We start from the raw sequence: 21,715 nt of genomic DNA, 5'->3' as shown, positions 1-21,715 counted from the left end.
TTTGGATTATCACTCTGCTGCATACATAAAAAGTAAAATACAAGAAAACAAATTAAATAAGCAATAAGCACACTGCCACAATGCAGCCTAGTGTTTGGTAACTATGCAAGCACAGGATTACTGTATGCACTCTCATTTATTATTCCAATGTTCCTAAAATTATATTTTGGTGTCACAAAAGCAAGTATTTCTTGCCCAGCTTCTAGAATAAGTTCTTCTGTACTGGGACTAAGAGAAACTTTGAGGGAAATGGCCCAGCAGTTTAGCATATTCACATTGCTTCCGTCTTTGGGGTCTTTGGGTGCTGACATTAATCACCACAGCACTTAGGAGCATGCAGAACTAGTGAAACCTGAGATTAAATATTGGTGCTTCTTCTTACAGGTGTGTGACCTTTAGGAAGATTAATGAACCTTTATGAGCTTCAGAATCCCACATGTAAAACCGAGAATAATAATGGCTTCTGCCTAGGTCATTAACATACTATATCTCATACACCCAGTATGTGAGCTTGTCCTTATATACTTAGCTATAGGTAAGAGTTGGGGATTCTCCAAATAAAATGGTGATGTTATTCTATCAAGCTCACAAACAGCTAGAAACCTGGTTTCCTCCCTTCTCCACCAAGAGATGTCCAGCCTCCCAATCACTAGCCCTCAGATCCCACCTTTTCTAATGTAAAACAAAAATTAAGTGCTCGGGCATGAAGATACTCTCTAGTAGCTACCAAACTACCAAAAATAAATAATTCTGAAAGAGAAATTCAGTTTCTAATTTTATCTCATACTTCCAAATATTCAAACATTAGGGAGATTTCACCAATGATGTTTATTACTAATATATTCAGATTGTTATAAACACAGTATTTCAAAATAAGCAGAACTTAAACACTAGCAAACGACTCTACTAGTCAAAATGATCATAAACTAGGAAGAAAGAAAAAAATACACGTGTATATACAGACACTGGGAAGTCTAAAGATTTTAGACAATCCAAGGCTTAATGTTGAACACAGTTCAAGAAACACAAGCAAGAGAAGAAGCAAGAATCATCTGGTTCATATGAGCTGGTATGGCAAGCTTTGGAGCAATAAGGGGTTTAACAGCCCCGTTGCCTTCCAAGAACACCTCTGTGAAAGGCAGAACCATGCTAAGTTCATAGATCCTGCACAGCCTCTGTGATGGAACTTAATAAGACACAAAAACAAAGCAAAGACACGTTGCATCTTTCAGTTGTCCCTCGGGTTGCTAAGGCCCGATATGCTAAGATGCTCAAAGTCATTAACACGGGATGATCTGCCATTTCAGGTACCCAATCCTGTAAACATTTACTTGGTACTACTAGTTTGTTTTAATTATATCTTTACAGCAAATAGTCCTGGCAAGTAGTTGGTTTGAAAATAGATTTCTCAACTGGGAACACTTTCTAGTTATTTCTATTTAAAAAGAGGGGCGAAACTTAGTCCTAGGGGCAGGACTGAATTAACTGGACAAATAAACAAATATTTGGAAAGGTGTACAGTATTTATTTCCATTTCACCAGAGGGAGTAGATTTGTCTGTTTCATAATTCATAAGCCACGATTTTAGTTTAGTTTTCCTGCTTGCTAAATATCAAGAATGTTCTAAGCCCCAGGCAATACACTTTGGTAAATGATGACTGAATTTCATTCACTGCATTATGGAAAACATTTTGAGTCATAAAACATGTGAATAAGAGTGTTCAAGTTTTCTCTTCTGTAGAGCATTGTAATTGCAATTCCTTTGACGTCAGGGACTATTCAACCCTCACATGTTATGAATGCCTGTATGGACAATTAATACAATACAAATTTATGTTCATAAAACAATGTTACTCATGTTTGTTCCAAAGGTGAAATCACATAATTGTTGCTCTATTGTGAAGCCAGATTTAGTAACAAGGTCAAAAATCACATAAAGCAAATTTCCAGTAAACATTCAAATCATAGACTACATTGCTTTTTTATCATAGCTACAGCTGTTACTTAAAATGTGTGACTTCAGATAGATGTTTCCTACCTTAAACTGCAAATAAGTCAGAAACTTCAACCTGACAAGGTTTTCTATAGAGCATTGTTCATCAACTAAATTTAAAGGGTTATTTTAAAACAAACAACTTGAGGGACTCAGAATAATTATTTCTGTACCTGTTTTATAAGGGAAGAACTAAAATTCTCTTTATTAAGAGTGTCCATTATTCTGTTCAATCCTTATCTGAACTCATTACAAAAATATTCTGGCCATTGAAATACTACACCCCAGCCCTAAGTAGACTTAGCCACTGTCATTGAGTAAGAATAGGCAGTCAAAAGAGAATGGAAATACTGTCCATGGAAGGCCATCCACAAGGTTTTAATCATAAGATGTAGGTTTTCCAGCTTTCTAGATGATGAGAGATGAAGAGAGTTATGCGGTATACCAGATTATCTAAGTTGCATGGAGGCTGAGAAAGGAAAGACCTTGAAGGTATATCATGAGCTTTTCTTTGGATAGCTATTGCTCATTGAAAAATTAATCTGACCTTATTATCTCTAAGGACAAATATCATTTACAATAATTATTTTTTAAAAACTTATATTTATTCATTATGTTTGTTTCTGGTGTATATCACAGTGCATATCTGTGTGATGTCAGAGATTGAGGACTGATATACTACCTGGAAAGAATATTTAAAGAAATAATTAAAATTAACCAAATTCAATAAGTAACCACCAAAGATTTACTATATGTATTTCCTAGAATTCTCTAAAATTGAACTTATCATTACATAGAATTGGTATCAATCATTTTTTAAATGATTTTTAACAGCAAAAAGAGGTTGGTGGCATACAAATGTAATTCTAAAACTCCAGAGGCTGAGAATCGGGAGCTCAAGAGCAGCTTGGCTTCATAAAAATCTTCAAATCCAGTCTGTACTAAAGTATACATTGAAGGAATAGAGGTTATCTATAAAAAAGTTGGAGCTGAGAGGATACAAATGGGTTATAAAGTTTTACAACTAACTTATGCTTACTATGAAAAACTCAAATAAAGGCTCAGAAAAGAATGGATACCTCTTCAAACCACAAAATATTAATGACCAGAAAGACATAGGATTCAGAGAGTCAAGGTCACCTCCAAACAAGAGAGTACTGCAAATGGTGGTAGAAGCACGGTAAATATTGTTAATCATTTTCTCAATTCCTTAACTCTACACTCCTTCAGAACAATCCAAAAACTTCTACCAAAAACAAGTTTAAGTTAACATGGAGTACTAACTAAAAACAATTTTACAGTCGTTCAGGAACCTCATGACGACCAAGTGGCACATGTGTTACATATGTGCAGGGAGGCCTAGGTCCAGCACGAATATGTTCTTTGGTTGGTGGTACAATCTCTGAGAGCCCCAAAGGTCAAGGTTAGTTGACTCTGTTGGACTTCCTATCTCCTTTGGTGCAGCACCCTTCCTTCTATTTTTCCATAAGAGTCCCCAAGCTCCATCTACGGTTGGGTACCCTTTCAGAGGACAATGGGAAAGGGGGATGGGAGAAGGACTGTGGGAGGGGGGCAGTGAGCAGGATGTAAAGTGAATACGTTCTAAAAAATTAAATTAAGCAAATATTTTTACACCAAGAATTTGGAAAGAAATCGTGTTAAGATGGAAAGTGTGGAAGACAAAAGTTTAAGGTCTCTTGGCAATGCATAAGAAGGTTCAAAGAAAAAACATTAGCATAATAGACAACTGCTTTGTTCTTCATGCTAGGGACTGAACACAGCAATGCACATGTGAAGTAGACACACTACCACCGCAGAGAGACATCCCCAGCTGGAGGCAGTGGGTTTTAATTGCTTTCTAATGTCTAGACATTCATCTTCTTTGATTTGTGCTAAAACCAAATGGAGAATAAAGCCTGCCCACATTAATTCTATCACCTTTCTTAATCCCTAATTGCTATTTAACCATGAGAGGTCATAACCACCCAGAAAGAGGGGCAGAGAAAGCAGAAGATGTATAGTTTAATAATTTTACACTTTATATAATGTGTACAAAAATAGAACATTATGGCAGAAATGAAAATTATAGCTATTGCATGTGTTGCTAGACTGAGCAGAGATTGATTTAAATAATTCCAGTTAATTTTTTCAAGTACAGATTCATAGACTCCTTTGTCCTATGAAGCATCCTCTACAGTTTATAGGAGAGATGTTGTTGAATGATAGCACTAGAATTCCCTAAGTTCACACAATTACATCTTCTTAGCGTGTGATGATTTTTGGGAAAAAAAAATATTGTGGGAAATAGATTTACCAGACCTTATGAAGTCTTGCTTCCACAAAATAGCTCTTAGCACAGCTACAGGGCTTCATTGGGCTCATGTAAATAATTTACCAGTTTCTACCAACTTAAGGGAAAGCACTCCTTGCTGAGTTTAAAGGACTCTGAAACTCTTACTATATCATGAAGCTGGAGGGGATAAAATAAAAATAATTCATGTGAGAGCCTTCTGCACAGTTCATGCTAACTTAAATAGTATACAAAATCAATTTATTTATATGATGAGGAAAAGGAACTTAATTGTGAGGAAATCATTATAAATGATGCAAAACAAAATAATATGACTTTTTTCTTCAAAACAATTATCATTGAAAGACTTCCTTAGAGATGAAAAATAAAAGTCCTTTCTTCTTTCTGTAACTGAGTAATTTTGAAATAAAAGTATTAATCTAATTTTGCACTGGCACACTGTCCCTGAATGCTGAAATGAAAGTTAAATATCAATTAAACCAAGAAACATGTTGACCAGGGGAGCTCTATAAAATTTTCTTTATTTTTATTTAAAAGGAAGAACTTTATCAAACCCTAACCTAACCCTCCTTCCATAACTACCAGAATAACTTGTAAATAAATCCACTGGGTGTTTCCTGTGTTTTCGTCTTCAAAGGACAACTTTAAAGGAAAATCCCCAACCCAACCCAACTATTTTCACACTACCCATGTTCCTCTAGTCAAGCTTACATATATTTGGTGGACATATTTTTTTCATTGTTTTCATATCTTCCGTGGAAGGTGGGGAATACCTCCAAGAAGTATATTATGTTTCTGACCTTGTTTTAATTATATTAACTTTGTTGATTGCTTATGAATCATGTGATTAATTATACAGTAGCAATCTTGCATGAACTTATACTCTCCTCCCTTGCACAGTCCAAGGTTAATGGTTCTTTTCTCAAAACTTCTATAGCTGCCTCTTAGATTGTCCAGTTCTTACATAGGCTACAGGCAAAGGTCCATGTGCAGCTCAGTCTGCACTGCTCCACTTCATTCCTGGACAATATGTCAAATATGTATATGTATATGTTTTATGTGTGTGTGTGTGTGTGTGTTTTCCAGTTTGTCTTCTAACACATTCTAGAAATATGTCCATAAATGATATGTCCCTCAAATATCTGAAATGTTAAATCATCTTCCTCATGATCAACATCAGAGAAGTTTAAGAAAATTAGATTTCTTTTAACTTTTTAAATAGAAAATACAATTTTATAATAGTTTCTTGCTGGTTTTTTCTATGCCCTGTGAAATACCTACCAGAAAATATGTTCAAAATTATTCAGTTTATGATGGGTTGAATCTGGGCTGTGTCCTGCAGACTCATGCTTTACATCCCCATTCCCAAGAAGGAAGGTATAAAAGTATTAGAAAATGGGATGTGCATGGGAGAAGTAGGTCATTAGTAGCAGGTCCTGCTTGCCCTGCTTCCTAGTCTCCCACCATGTGAACAGTCTGTCATATGCCCCACTGCCATGAACTAAGATTCTTCATCAACCCATCCTGCTGTGAGGGACTGAAACCATTAGTTGTTAATATGCTAATGTACTAAAAGCTATTGAAGATTTTTAAATGCTAATAAAATGTAAAATCAATTATTTATTTCTTTGGCAAACAGATCATGTTTTACCTAAAGAACAGAACACATAGCTTCTTACTGCTGAGATTTTAGAATGTTCTCAGAGGAGCAGGATTCCTTGTTTAGTTTTAAGTTCAAGAATTAACCAGGTCACTTAATTGCTTCCCAAAATTCAGTGCAAAAAAAGCAATGGCCATCTAATATTTTTCCAGTTTCCTTTTTATTCTCTTTACCTTAGAATTATGAAGGAGACCAGTGTTTAATACAGTCTAAAATTAGACTGGTCCAACAAAACTACACAGGACCTCCCAGTATTCTCAACTATTATTCTCTGAGAATGGAAGCTTGGTGTGGAACACATCTTAGATCCCTTCACTCCAAGTAAAAGAAGAACTACAAAGCTCTTCCCCCAAAGGGCATTTCACCTCATCACCTTGGGAGTCCAGAAAAATTTTAGTACGATCATATTTCAAACCACATCACACATTCTTATTCCTTTTCATGTTCATATGTTAAAGAATAAATGCAACGTATCCAGTTACCCAGGACTAGTGAAATTTATGAATTCTAGAGAAGAACCTACAGCCACCACTTATCAAGCATAACTTAACAAGCATAATCACTAACTGTATTCTAAACATTTGTCCTCACACCCACAGATAAAAGTAGTCCTCCCTACTGCTCAAAGAAACTTCTCTTTGTAACAAAGACCATTTCAGAAAACAATAACCAATAAAAGTACAGAGTTGAGAACCCTAGTCCCAGTGACTACATCTACAAAACAACTCCTACACCTAAGTTTAGGGACCATAGCAGAGGGGGCCAGAAAAATTGTAAGAGCCACAGGACAGGAGACTTTTCTGTGAGACTATGTCTCCTAGAAATTTCAGAAGCTGCATCCATGAAGTCTTTGAAAACATGGACTGAACAAGGATGATGTCAATAAACATGTTAACATGGGCAAGAAAAAGCTCAGGAGGCCTCCACTTTATACAGAGTACTACTGAAAAAGAAGAAACACTAAGAGTGGAAGAAAGAGCCTCGTTTGGGGGTGAACACAGCAGCTGGTTATCCAATACCAATAATAGCCTTAAAAACATAAACACAAGAAACATATTTAACAGGGTGCATTCATGTATTTATAAATACCTGTATATTTTATATAAATATATAAGCATATTTATATACATGTATATTATATGTATTAAATATAAAGATATATCAATTAAAGAAAAAGAGTTCTTGGATTTGAAATATCTCAAAGAAGATCCAATGAAGAGCTTATAACGAGGAAAGGGAAAGAGAAAATGATGTAATTATATTATAATTTTAAAAGATAAAAATATTTTAAATGCTTAAGTCAATGAAAAAAGTCCCTTCCAATGAATGTTTTACACAATAAATTTGATTGAGTTTTGGGCCCATTAAACATTGACCCTTACTTGGGTTAGTGATAAAGGATTTTTGCTTTGAGGAAGCTATATATAACTAGTCTGTGTGGTATGTTTATGTGTTTATTTTATATAATATATATTTTTATCTTGTTAATATAGGAAGATTTGGTTCACAATTTCAACATTCATAAGTGAATCAGAATCTCTAAGAAAACTGAAAATTTGTGATTCTTATGCAGACAACAGGAGGTAAACTTGAGAAGTCCTTTAAACCCTAAGTTTGTAGGAACAAAGATGTCTACATGTCTGTTATTTGTGTTACATATTTCTAATCTGTTCAAAGGAGAGGCATGTGGTTGGTTCCTATTCCATTACATTTTTGTTGCATCCCTTCTCACCTTCTTTTAATACTGTTCTTTATCCAGTTTCCTAGGGTGACTGTTTAGTTCATGACTAGCCATTTGCCCCTCATTACTTTATCCTTGGAAATAAATTTCTTTCTAGGGCTCCTTTAGCTGACTGTCACAGATTTTATAAATAAGGCTTACCATCTCTGAAATGTTAAGTTGTAAAGCTGTACATTCATTAGAACTATCAACAGCCACCTTTCTTTCCATAAAGAATAATGTAAAAGCATAGAATGTGCTAAAATTAATGCATCTGCAAAAGGAAAAATTCAACTCATGTCACAGTCCTCTAAGGCCTAAAATAAACCAAAACTTGATAAACAACTTAAATAATTTCTAAATTAAAAATTCCTGACTATTCCAATGTTAATAAAATACATTGTACTCATTTCAGTTCGACAACATTTAAGATCAGAGTGAACAGTTTCCTACATATATGCTTCCAGCTGCCACACAATAAATAAATACATAAATGTAAGTGATATTTTTAAGAGATCTGTTCTCCTACACTCTAGAAATATCATAGCATTCAGTTTTAGATTACTTTAAATGTGTTCCTCCATTTAAATACAATGTTATGTTCTACTACTCTTGGCCATACCCAAAGGACATATATCTTACTACAAAGGTATTTGCTCTTTCGTGTTCATTGTTTTGCAATGGACAGGAAATGGAAACAGGTCACCAAATGATTAATGGATAGTGAAAATGTGATAAATCTTCACAAGAAATGTTGTTCAGCTGTTTACAAAAATGAAATTTACAGGTAAAGGGCTGAAGCTGGAAACAGTCATTCTGAGTGAGGAATTTCAAGCCCAGAATACTGGCTGGTTTTGTGTGTCAACTTGACTCAGGGTGGAGCTATCACAGAGAAAAGAGTTCAGTTGGGGAAGTGACTCCATGAGATCCAGCTGTGGGGCACTTGCTCAATTTTGATCAAGGCGGGGGAGTGCCCTTGTGGGTGGTACCATCTCTGGGCTGGTAGTCTTGGGTTCTAAAAGAAAGCAAGCTGAGCAACACAGGGAAAGCAAGCCAGTAAGTAACATCCCTCCATGGCCTCTGCATAAGTTCCTGCTTCCTGACCTGCTTGAGTTCCAGTCGTGACTTCCTTTGGTGATGAACAGCAGTATGGATGTATAAGCTGAATAACCCTCCCCCACCCCAACTTGCTTCTTGGTCATGATGTTTATACAGGAATAGAAACCCTGACTAAGATGAATCGGTACCAGCATAATGGGGTATGCCCGTGACAACTTGACCATGTTTTGGGGAGGACTGTGGAATGACTTTGGAACTTTGGGCTAGAAGATCCTATTGGTGTTAAGAGCTCTGTGGGATGTTGTGTAGGAGCTTGGAAGATAATGTTGAGAGCAGTTCAGAAGATGGAGGCCTGGCTTGTGAAATTTTAGAGGAAGATTAATGACTCTTATCAGGGCCATTGTTATTTTGATTGTGAAGATTCTGTGGTTTTGGTTAGCTGGGACTGAAGAATCAGCTGAGATTAACAAGATACCAGAACTACTAAAGTGAAACCTTTGCATTACTGGGACTATTGATGCTGGTTACCTGGAGCTAGGAAATTTGTGGAGATTAAGAAAAGATCAGCATCATTGTGGGGACATCTTCTTGAAAGTGTTTTCTGAGAGAACAAAGAGGCTGTGTTCCAAAAATAGCCAAGGTTGTACCTTGTGCTGTGACTGGACTTGGTAATGTGTAAGAGTCAGCCAGGTGGTACTGGTTTTGAAGGCATGAAGGGATCTGGAAGAGCAGCTGAGGCTTAACACTGTGAGAGGCCATGGAAGGCCTGTGGTGAAGGTACAGCCTCAGTTGCAATTGATGGCCCAGGACTGAAGTGGTCATGCAAAGAAGTTGAGACTTGTCACCATGAAGAGACCCTATGAGAGGCTATTGGTGAAGCCTAGTTACAGTGGAAGACAGCAGTATTTTGGAGATGCCAATAGCATGAGATGACCACCAAGAACAGTAGCAGCGGTGGGGTACAGGCAGCTGGAGCCTAGAAGACAAGGTGTGTGCTATAAAGGGCAGAGCTGGAAGAGTGACCCGAGTCCTTGGAGGAATCCAGAAGATTGTGAGTAGATCCCAGACATTGCACAGTTGGAATTTGATTTTGCTTTTGATTGTGACTGTGTCCTGATATTTTTCCCTCTTGAAGGAAAAAAGTATTTTAGTGGAGCCCACAGTTACCCAATGGAGGAGCTAGAGAAAGTACCCAAGGAGCTAAAGGGGTCTACAACCCTATAGGTGAAACAACAATATGAACTAACCAGTGCCCTTGGAGCTTGTGTCTCTAGCTGCATATGTAGCAGAAGATGGCCTAGTCGGCCATCATTGGGAAGAGAGACCCCTTGGTCTTGCAAACTTTATATGCCTCAGTACAGGGGAATGCCAGGGCCAAGAAGTGGGAGTGGATTGGTAGGGGAGCTGGGGGGGGGTGTATGGGGAACTTTTGGGATAGCATTTGAAATGTAAATGAAGAAAATACCTAATTAAAAAAAAGAGATTGGATTTTTAAAAGACTTTGAATTTTAAAAGATATTGGATATTTTAAAGGGATTGAACTTTTAATATGTAAAGACTGTGGGACATTTTAAGATATTTAGATCTTAGGGATGAATAAGAATATAAGGGTTGAGGCTTTTTAGTGATGTGTTTGTGTGTCAAGTTGACAAGGGGTTGGTTTCGTGTGTCAACTTGACTCAAGTTGGAGTTATCACAGAGAAACGAGCTTCAGCTGGGGGAAGTGACTCCATGAGATCCAGCTGTGGGGCATTTTCTCAATTAGTGATTAAAAGGGGGAGGGCCCCTTGTGGGTGATTTCATCTCTGGGCTGATAGTCTTCGGTTCTATAAGAAAGCAAGCTGAGCAAGCCAGTAAGTAACATTCCTCCATGGCCTCTGCATCAGCACCTGCTTCCTGACCTGCTTGAGTTCCAGACCTGACTTCCTTTGGTGATGAAGAGTAATGTGGAATTTTAAGATGAATAAACCTTTTCCTCCCCAACTTGCTTCTTGGTCATGATGTTTGTGCAGGAATAGAAACCCTGACTAAGACACCCAGAATGAAGCATCACATATTTTTTTCTCATTTGTGGAGGTTATCTTGGAATATTCCAATATATGTGTTGCAATTGGAATACTTATAGAGATCAGGAAATTAGTAAGAGGATATGGAATGGAGAGATTCAAGGGATGAGGAAAAAACACAATGGCATACAGATAGAAAGTTGTATATAGACAGAAAGGGACAAAATGGGATGTAGGGAAAGAAGGCAAACTGCAGTAGGGAATATGGGGAGGGCCAACTAACACAAAGGCCTTTTGAAACAGCAATATGGGAACATTACTATAGAATCTTCTCAAAATATATACACATGCATACATGAAAAGAGTTTAATGCAGCTGCCTACAATGGGGGATAATATTCCAACTAGATACCTCCTGCTAGCAATTCAAAGAAAAACAGTATCTGGAATGGATTATCTCTTTTTGAGGTGTTGCTCTCAACTGGTCAACAAGCAGAGAACAAGAGACTGTGGGGTGTTCAGGCTTAGATAGGGTAAGCCTGAACACCATATCTAAGCATCTCTTCCTCGATGCTCGGGGAACTCCCCAGATGAGGAGGCAGAAGGATTAGTAGAGCTCGAGGTGGAGGATGAACTCAAGTATACAGCATTTTCTGGACATAACAGGGCCATTAACATATAAACTCACAGTGATTAAGCCAGCACACACAAGACTTGTGCAAGCTCAAGTCAGACAGTATTTCAGCACAAAATGGGGGAGGTGGACACAAATCTGACCTTTAAATCAGGAGCTATTGACATTTGATTGATGCACAGAAAGGGAAAGTCATCTTTCTTTAATGATGTGACCCCTACTAGGTCAAAAACACTTCAAGGTAGGCCCACTTTCAAGAGAAATTGACTAACACAAACTGAACTCTATGGCAAAAACAGGAGAGGAAACTCATAGTAGGTTCACTGGGAGGTGAGGGTGAAAGGTGTAAATATGAGAGGAGCTTGGGATGAGTATGAAAAGAAGAGATTCTCAAGAAATTAACAAAATGTTATTTTAGAAATGAATATTAGGAAAGTATGAATTCTCTGTAGTTCTTTATTCTCAAAAAAAATCGTGAAATCACGAATTCCTACAAATGAGAATAATTAAAAGGGCATTTAGGAGCTAGAGAGATGGCTTAGTAGTTAAAACTGTTTCCTGTTCTTCCAGAGGGCCTGACTCTGGTTCCCAGAGCTCATAACTGCAGGTCCAGAGCATTTGGCACCCTTGTCTGGGCTCCTTGGGAATGTCTATACACATGTCATTCATCCACATAAATGGGTGCACACATACACATGAATAAAATTTAAAATAAATCTTTTTGTTAGAGCAATTTAACCTACATATGGTCCTATATCTGCCTTCTTCAGAGAAAACTGTCAAAGCCTTCATCATACTCTAACCAGATGGAATTCTAAATCTCATAAGAAACAAATTCTGTAATCCACTAGTCACTGTCAGGAAATTCTCCTTTATGTATAAACTACAAGGCTCAGGCTACAGATTAAGCCCATTTCCTGTAGTGCTGTTCCCAGCTGAGCAGAAAAACAGATGGACACAATCCGTCAAGTAGTTGAAAACAGTAATTAGGTCACTTCTCTTTCTCTGGCATAAAATGGGGTAAGGGCTATTTTTGTATGGTCTGTGCTTTGCATCTAATCCCATTGGAAAAGGTGCATAAACCATTTCAGGAATATAGAAATATCACCTAGATGCTTAGCTGTTGGCTCTTTTGTGTCAGATCCTTCCTGGGCTGCCTCACCCTTACCCCCACCATCTTTAGCAGTTCCTTAGACAATTGTGAGATGAGAAGGTCAGAGCTGAACTCTGCAGTGAAGCCATATGCAAGGAGTGCTTTGCAGCCTGAGTGGATGAGCTGCAGTAACCACCAAAGAAGGATCCATTATGGGTCATAAGGGAACCAAAGGCAGACACTTGAAAGCTGGGTATTCTGTCCCAAGTAATGTGCTCCTTCAAAAGAAAAGCTACAAACTAGAATGTTCATCGAAATAAAACTAGAACAGAATATACACTGGAGCAAATCTTTTAAGCCTGAGCCACAAGCATCAGGTGCCAGGAACCTTGGGGAGCATATAGGGACTCCTTTTATTCTGGCCCAGAAAAAGTAAAGAACAGTGGCAAACAGCTAACATGCATTTGGTTCACATATTCACTGCCACTGTTAGGTAGAATTTATCAAACTTCTTTAAAACTTCAAACACACTTATACAAATTTGGAAGATCCATAAACCTTAAAGATCCCCAATAATTTCTAGATGTTGAGCACCTATATATACTATCTACTATGTGTTCTGGCTACTACAAAATACAAAGGAGGAAAAGCTGGACTAGAGAGATGGTTCAGTGATTGAAAGAGTTCTCTTCCAGAGAACCCGAGTTGAACTCCCCTGACCCAAGTCAGGCAGCAGACATCCACCTGTAACTTGAGGTGCAGAGGTGTTCCAGATCTCTGGTCCCTGCAGGAACACAGGAGCACATAGACGTACACACACACAATTTAAAATAATAAAAAATGTAAAAGAATATAGAAAATAATTTCAAGAGAAGAATTCAGAAAATAAAAACCCACCTTCTATAGCTAGCATTCCGCAGGAGCAGCCAACAAACAAGATAATAAGCACACCCACAGCACGATAATAAATGCCTTCATGAAAAAAAAAAAACATAAAGGTTAACATTGTATGCATACACAAAAGTGCTAGCAGCAAGTATGGTAAAATTAAACAATGCAGAGAAAGTTGGCATGGTACTTATGCAGGAATGAAACACAAATGTGTGATATGTTCCATATTAGAAACAAAGTGAATGTAGACCAAGTTTTATATTGTTTAAATCACAAACATAAAGTTCCTCAGACTCACTGTGTGGCAGTGACCTGAAAGAAGAGAGACTGGAGAAGATGGAATCTTTACAGCCCTTAAGATCCCAGAACACAGCAGACATTCACAACGCTACCTGAAATCTAATTTCTCTGTCTACCCAGTCATACTGAATTAGCTCACCATAATGTATTATATGATTAAAATATAGCTTTGAAGCTATTATATATTATGCAAACAAAACTGTATTCTTTCTTATCGCTGGCCCATTACTCATTTAGATGATGTGTCATTAACTAAAATGTCTCTTGTACTAGGCTGCTTAGATTGTATCTTTGCCCTTTCCTGTTCAATATTTATCAACAGGCTGGATGGAAGATTTCTGGCTCAGAAATCATGGTTATCAAATTTAGAAATAACAGTGAATTGAAAGGCAGAACTAACATGCTATAGGATGGGATTAAGATGCAAAATGATTCTGACAAGGCAGAACGCATGCCAATAAATGAAACTAACAGACATGTTATGATTAAAAACATGAAGTAGTGAATGCACAAATGCTCTATGTGAACCCAAGATGGGAGAGAGCAGGTGGGAGAGATCTCTAAGGAGAGAGGCAACAGATTAGAGGCTTTAGTTGATCTCGAATTGAACATTAGTCAACATTGTGATACAGCTGCAGAAAATAAATGCCAGGCTCTACCTCAAATCAGAATATCTATCATAGAGAAACACTCGTCCATATGTGCCATAAGCTTAAGAGCAGCATTTATTTTCAAAAAACACTGACAGCTAAGAAACGCACTCTTCATATGATGCATTCCTCATATTATGTAAGGAATTGCTGGCTATGGGAAAGAGAGCTTATAGAAATCTATCATGATTTTAAACATTGAGAACAGCTTTTGCTGCTAAAAGTTTTTTTTTTAATCACTTTTAAATCTATTTACTCTGTGACCTCTGAAAAAGATCTTTGCCCTTTTAAGCTTCCATTTTTGTCACTGAAATAGAAATAATAATATCAATTCTTCAGGGTTCTCCTACAGATTAACAATGTTGAACACAGGGTATAGAGTGTATCCCTAAGAACTTGAGATGCACTCAGGATGTGGGTGTGTTTTTATTCACTTTCTTAAAAGCTAGGTGAGGGAAAGTAGATGCAGCAGGAGCCTGCAGAGCCCTGCCAAAAAAACAAAGGCAGACTTATGAAATCGAACACTCCTTTACCTGAACCCCCTGTAGTAAATGGCCATCAGAATATTTGAATTTCCATACTGGGTAAGAGTTGAACTAGATAATTTCTATGTTGTTCCCATGAACGATTTTTTATTCCTATCACAATGCTAAGATTTATATAACTTGGATTTCAGACATTGGAAAAACAAAAAAGCATATTTTGAAACTGTAACAATTTGATTTCTGTATGCCTCACATTTAGAGAGTGCTCTATATTATCTTCTTTCCTCGTGAAGAAACTGAGTGAATTACTCAGCCCATCAATGACAGGGAATGACTTGAGCCCATGTCTCAGACTTCAAAGCTCACTGGGCTGACTGTGGCCCATCATCCAGATTTCTTTTCTATACTTGTAGAGGCAAAAGATTTTCTTTAGTAAGCTCTTAAGTGTTTAACAAGAATATCTATTAAAATAAATTTAAAACTATGAGTTACTCATTGAAAGTGAATTGAAAAGTATGCTATGCATTACTTAGAAGTGATATGATTAAAAAAAGGGGGGATTTTAAACAGATTTTCTTTTTCTTTCTTTTTTTTTTCTTTTTTTTTTTTTTTAATCACTGATAGCCTCAGGATACACTGGGAAATAGGTTGTGTCAAAGGAAGCAAACAGAGAGAACATCTGAGGGACTCTGCAGAGAGTTAGGATTAGTTGACAGGGCCTGCCATTATAACTGTGATCTTGGATGTTTTGTTTTGTTTTGTTTTGTTTTGTTTTGTTTTGTTTTGTTTTTTCCTTGCCCCACATTGTTTCAGATGGGTGGAGTTGCCAGATGAAAGGCCAGTTATGTAAGATGGTGTTGACTATTCTAAGCAAAACCCAGTGCCTATCAGATAATGAAAAACCAAAGCATAGGAACCAGTACATGGAAATGCACAGGAAAAACTAGTGGGGCAGTCTGGTTTCAGAAGCCCTAGGAAATTCTCATTAATGAAGAGACAGGTTGCTGAGAAGAAGTAGCAGAATTGACAGGAAGAGGTGGTGAATAATGAAAGTAAACCGGTTTCAAAGATGAATTTCAATTATCATTTCTATTATCTTGGGTACAGTTTGCATTTTGTTGGCTCTAGTTGATTGAAGTTCCTGTACCCATGTTCATGTGTGTCGTTAATTTCCAAATGCAGGTATGTGTAAGCTCTCAAATGCTTATAGCATGTTTTGGCATGCTTTTCCCTGAAATTTAAATAACTCCATTTTTTTATTTTGTAAATATGTTTTTCCCTTTCCTTGGAAAACTGTAATGTAGGACTTACTTGGAAATTTATATTTGATACTTAAGATAGTGATCTGCAAATATTTTCCTAAAAAGAAATTTCATGCAAGTAAATAGATTTTTATATGTTTATGCTCTAATCCATTAACTATTTGTTCTATAGATCAATCTACCTGTTTATATTACCAAATGTTTGAATAGAAACCTAATTACTGAGCTGCACTTAACCAGCAGAGAGAATGAAGCTTCAGATCACCATCTGAAGAGGGTTTAACCTTCTAGTCACTTTATCACAAGAAACTTCTCTATAATGACTAATTCAATCAAAAGTTTTAATACTCATTCCAGCTGATCAGGGTACTACCAGGTACCATACACAGAGTTTAATGAAGAAAGAAATAATGTCATACAACAGAGAACTGTCTAGGAAGCAAGAAACCACAGAAGCCAACTCTGATTCAAAGCCAGGGAAGAAATGAAGACAGGAATCTATCATAAAATGTATGGGAGTTGGGAGAAGTCTTCCTTGCCTATCATGAGCCAAGGCCAAGGCCTGATGAGAAAGGATGAAGACCTTACTTTGTCTTATATGTATTCTATCCAACTCACCTTGCTTTCCTCACATCCCTTCCCAAAGATCCTATTTTTTGTCAATTTCTGAAACAGTATTTAAGACTATTACTAATGACTTCCCATTACCAAATCCAACTGCAATAATTTTGATGTAATAATGCCATAATAATTACCATAGCTTTATAGCTGAAGATAACACACATCCTTTGCCTTACATCCCCGCAAGTCAGAAGTTTACTACCACAAGTTTTTGAAAATTTTACCAGAAACATTGGAAGTTTGGATGAAAAGAGAAAGAAAGAGTACAATGTACTTAGAAGACATGTTGACATTAGTCCAATGATTTTTGGGCTCTAGAATTGTAATATAATCCATGTACATTACTGTGAGTTCTTAAGTCTGTGCTTACTTGTTAAAAACATCAATAGGAAGTAAACACACATGGTTACATGGGTGATAATATTGATTATCATCTTTGATATCTCAAATCACCTATAATAAATCACTTAGGGCATAGCTTTAAGGAGCTATGTAAGGAATATCTTAAATAAGTTAATTGAAACAGACAAACCATTAAAATAGGCTGCACCATTCACTGGACATTATAAAAAGAAGAAAGCAAGCTGAGCACCAGCAATCATTATTTAGTGCTTCTTATTTGTAGTAGTAATGTAACCAATTCCTCCCACTAGGAATTTCCCACCAGAACAGACTATATACAATCTGTGAGTCAGAATAAACCCTTACTGTAAAGTTGCTTTTGTCAGGGTATTACCTGAGAGCAACCAAAAGGTAACTAAGGCAAAGGGAAGGTTGAAAACAATCACAAACCAGATAAGGCAAAACAAACTGTCATCTCATGTTCTGTATTTAACATTGAAACCATGAGAGGATGCTGCCACAGAGCTTGCTGAAATCCCAAGTAAATCTAGAGTTTAGTTACTGTCCTGTTCCAATGATGACCTCTTTAACATTCTGAGACTATATAAGATGTAAACATGAGAAGGAGCTGAGTAATGAGTGTCTGAGACTCTCTTCTGTCCTCTCTTTATGATTTTCCCACATACTTAATTTCATTATAAAATAATTAGCTTAAAACATTTCAGCTATAAATGAAAATAGTGTGTTTAGGTGGCCAATTCGTGCAAATACTAGACTCAGCAATGACAGTGGTACAGTTGCATGAGAAGTTTAAAATATTGATTTTTCATTTGATCTTCTTCTTGAGACCTTTAAAAGAAGTCCTAGCAATATACCAATCAAAATATTTATTGTGTACATGGCTAACTTGTGTAACAAATGAGCCCAGTCTTTCTTCCTTCTCTAGACATGCAACACCCTCCTTACCTATATTTTTCCTTCATTTCTTTCTCCATGTAGGTCTATGTAGTGGAATTTAAAATGAGGTTGGTAAAATAAGTTGCATAAACGAACTTAGTAATTCAAAGTATTCTGTAATCTTCGAGAGAGTCTGCACTTAAAGAAGGCAGGCATAAACATTGAAATGCCTAACATATTTTTCTGAGGTTATGAATAAATTTCTCCCCAAACTAGCTGCTTCTATTACTATTTTGTTATCTTATTTTTATTGTATATTGTATTTGTTTTCATTTCAAATGTTATCCCCTTTCTGGGTTTCTCCTCTGCAAACCCACTATTCCATTCCCCCTTACCCTGCTTCTGTGAGGGTGTTCCTGTATTCACCTACCCACTCCTGCCTCACCACCGGAGCATTTCTCTATACTGGGCATCAAGCCTTCACAGGACCAAGGGCCTCCCTTCCCATTGATGCCAGATAAGGCCCCTTAAGCTCTTTCAGTCCTTCCCCTAACTCTTCCATTGGGGTCCCTGTGCTCAATCTGATAGTTGGTTGTGAGCATTTGCCTCTGTATTTGACAGAATCTGGCAGAACTTCTCAGGAGACAGATGTATCAGGCTCCTGTCAGCAAGCACTTCTTGGCATCAGCGATAGTGTCTGGGTTTGATGTCTGCATGTGAGATGGATCCCCAGGTGGGGCAGTCTCTAGACGGTCTTTCCTTCACTCTCTCCTCCACTCTTTGTATTGTTTTCATAAATAGTAAATTATGTATTATGTCTTATCCTGCCCTAGTGTTGAGGTAGGATAGATTGTTTGAGACAAAATTTTACAAAAATTGGAAAATGGTTCATTTGAACTTCTATTTGTGGATGATATGTTGAAGGAGAGTATCTCCAGTTGGCTATGGCCTCACATGTAGGTCAAGATAGCCTTGGATTCATAATTCTTCTGTCTCTATCTTTGAATTTTGGGGGCTCAAAAGTGTAGGCATTTTTAACCACAATTTATCTCCTGGTAAATATGAGATATTAGAATTTATTAATAATAACAATACATTTCCACTGTAAAAATCACAACAGGGTGACATTCCACAAAAGTAATTTTATCTTCACAGTTTAATAAGGCTAGAAGAATCGTGACTAGCACAAAGGATGCCATCATTATCCCCAAAGAAAAGATAAAGATATGGGATTTGACATCAGAGGGAAGAAATGAAGTGAGCAGAGTCTAAGCATAGCTCAAGTATTGGCCCTGCACAATCCTCTGCCTCTCTCCCCATGGCTCCATTTCACTTTATTCAATCTGAGTAACTCAACAGAATTTGCACCTCTCTTTCTTCAACTACCCTTATTACACTCACACATTCTAAGTGGAAACTATAAACTTCATATGATATACAACTGAAGCATGCTGGTCTTTTTAAAAGAATATAATTTTAAGTCATCTCTAACTTTCAAAAACAGGTTGGAAAACATGGTCCTTCTTTTGAAATATAAGTACATGATATTCTCTTGTTCTACTCATGAGGAAATTGGCATCATTAAGCTATGGCTTTCTCCCCTTAAAATATGTCCTATATCATAAAAGACATGCTTATGACAGATGAAAAGAAAAAAATCTTTTTTTTCTTTAATTTGAGGTTCTTAACAGAAAGAGACCTTCCCGGACCATTGACTCCCCATCTTATTTCAGCAAAATCTTTTTAGATGTGATAAGGAAGGCAACAGAACCATTTCTCTTGTGAGAATAAGAGGCATTGTATCCATGAATGGCTTTAGAGTCTCATTTTATTCTCTTATTCACTTTGAATTTCTACAACAAAACACTATGACTGGTTATCCTAGACAGCAGACATTTATCTCTCACTGTTCCAGAAAGTGAGAGGCCAAGGTGATGCAAGATTTGATGCTGTGGAGAGCATGTGTGCTGGTTTTCAGTCAGATACCTTCTTGAAGCAAAGAAAGGGTTGGTCTATCTGCACAGTGGCACTAAATACACCTTTTAAAAGTAGCAGTTAGGACCTCACCTAATCTAATAACAACCCCTAAGCCCAAAACCCATCATCCTAAGAATTATTTGTATTTCACTATATGAATTTTAAGTAAGTACAAATGTTCAGCCACTAATGCTATCAACATGACATCCAGTAAATATTTAATAATTCTTCGCTAGTTGTTCTAAAAATCCTAATTACCTGATGAACAAAATATGGGAAAAGAACATTTCAAGAACATAATTATGGAGAATAAAGTGTATCAAAAGTGAAGAAACATACAGGTACATCATTACACATATGCACATGCAAAATTGAAATCTTGGATAGACATATGAAATAAGACATGGAGAATTTGTTTTTCTGTATCTGAAATATGTTGCTTAGCAAAGTAATTTTCAGGTCCTAGGGAGAACTAGGGAAGAGAAAACAAAGGGATGAATAGAGAAAGCATGTGGCATGAAGGGGAAAAAGGACAACTTGGGTTTGGTGGAGGCAGAAGACATGCAGGAGGGAAGCAGAGTCATGGGAGTGTGGAGAGAGGGAGGAAGATCTCCAAAAAAAAGTGTAAGTGTGAATATGCCATAGTGTTGCAGAAATACATTAGTTTGTATGCTAATTTTTTAAACTAATAAAAGGAGGACCTGACCACAAAGCTCAGTGGTAGGTGATTATCTAGGGAGCTTGAGGTCTCAAGTTCAATTCCCTAGAAAAGGAAAAAAGAGACAGAGAGACATAATAGTGGGAGGGAAGGTGAAAAGGGAGGAGGGAAGACAGGAGGAAGGGAAAAGTTAGTTTACAATGTAAGAGCCTGGTTTCACCTAAAGCAGCATCAGGCTCATGGGAATGCTGCTGTCAACCAGAGGAAAGATGCAGACTGCTACTCTGGACCAGATTTATACTCACACATTCAACTAGCATTAACTATTTAATCAGAAACCAAACTATTGTGTTCTAGATGCTTCACAAAGACTTAAGTTACAGCTATGTTTGAGACCACTTCAGAGCAGGGTATCATGCATACCTGTAATCTGAACACTAAGGATACTGAAGCAGAAGGATGAGAGTTTCACACTACTCTGGGCTACATAACAAGACCCTGTTTCAAAAAGAAAAGACAAGAAAAACCTTATTTATACAACATTATTAAAAACGGGGAAGACCAAAAGAAGGAGGGGTACCTGACATTAGCCTGAACCTACTGAGTGTACACATTTCAGAAGGCTTCATATGTTGTTTTATTCAATTTTTGTAAAAGTGTCATCTACAAAAAGACTTTAAAAGTCAGACATTTTATATGAGAAAATAGGTACTCTAAAAGTGTAAGGATGTGCCAGGCATGGTGGCGCACACCTTTAATCCCAGCACTCGGGAGGCAGAGGCAGGCCGATTTCTGAGTTCGAGGCCAGCCTGGTCTACAAAGTGAGTTCCAGGACAGCCAGGACTATACAGAGAAACCCTGTCTCAAAAAACAAACAAAAAAACAAAAACAAATAAACAAACAAAAAAGTGTAAGGAAGTATTAAGGGGGTCTTCTGTCTATTCAACCAATGGATTTTTGTTTTGTTTTGTTTTGATTTGATTTGTTTTGTTTTTCCAGTGTAATTACTACAAGGAAGAGCTAGTGAGCATGCTCTGAAGTCCACAAGAAATCACTCCAAAAATTAGTACCACAGAACACTACAACTTAACATAGTGTACTTTATATTCCTTGACATTTTCTAACAGTCTTTTTAACATGTTTGAATTGAAAATAGT

Source organism: Mus caroli, unplaced genomic scaffold (genome assembly GCF_978045245.1).
Source record: "Mus caroli unplaced genomic scaffold, Mus_caroli_1 scaffold_1, whole genome shotgun sequence".
Lineage (NCBI taxonomy): Eukaryota > Metazoa > Chordata > Mammalia > Rodentia > Muridae > Mus > Mus caroli.
The sequence above is the reverse complement of the archived record's forward strand: the minus strand, read 5'-3'. Positions refer to the sequence as shown.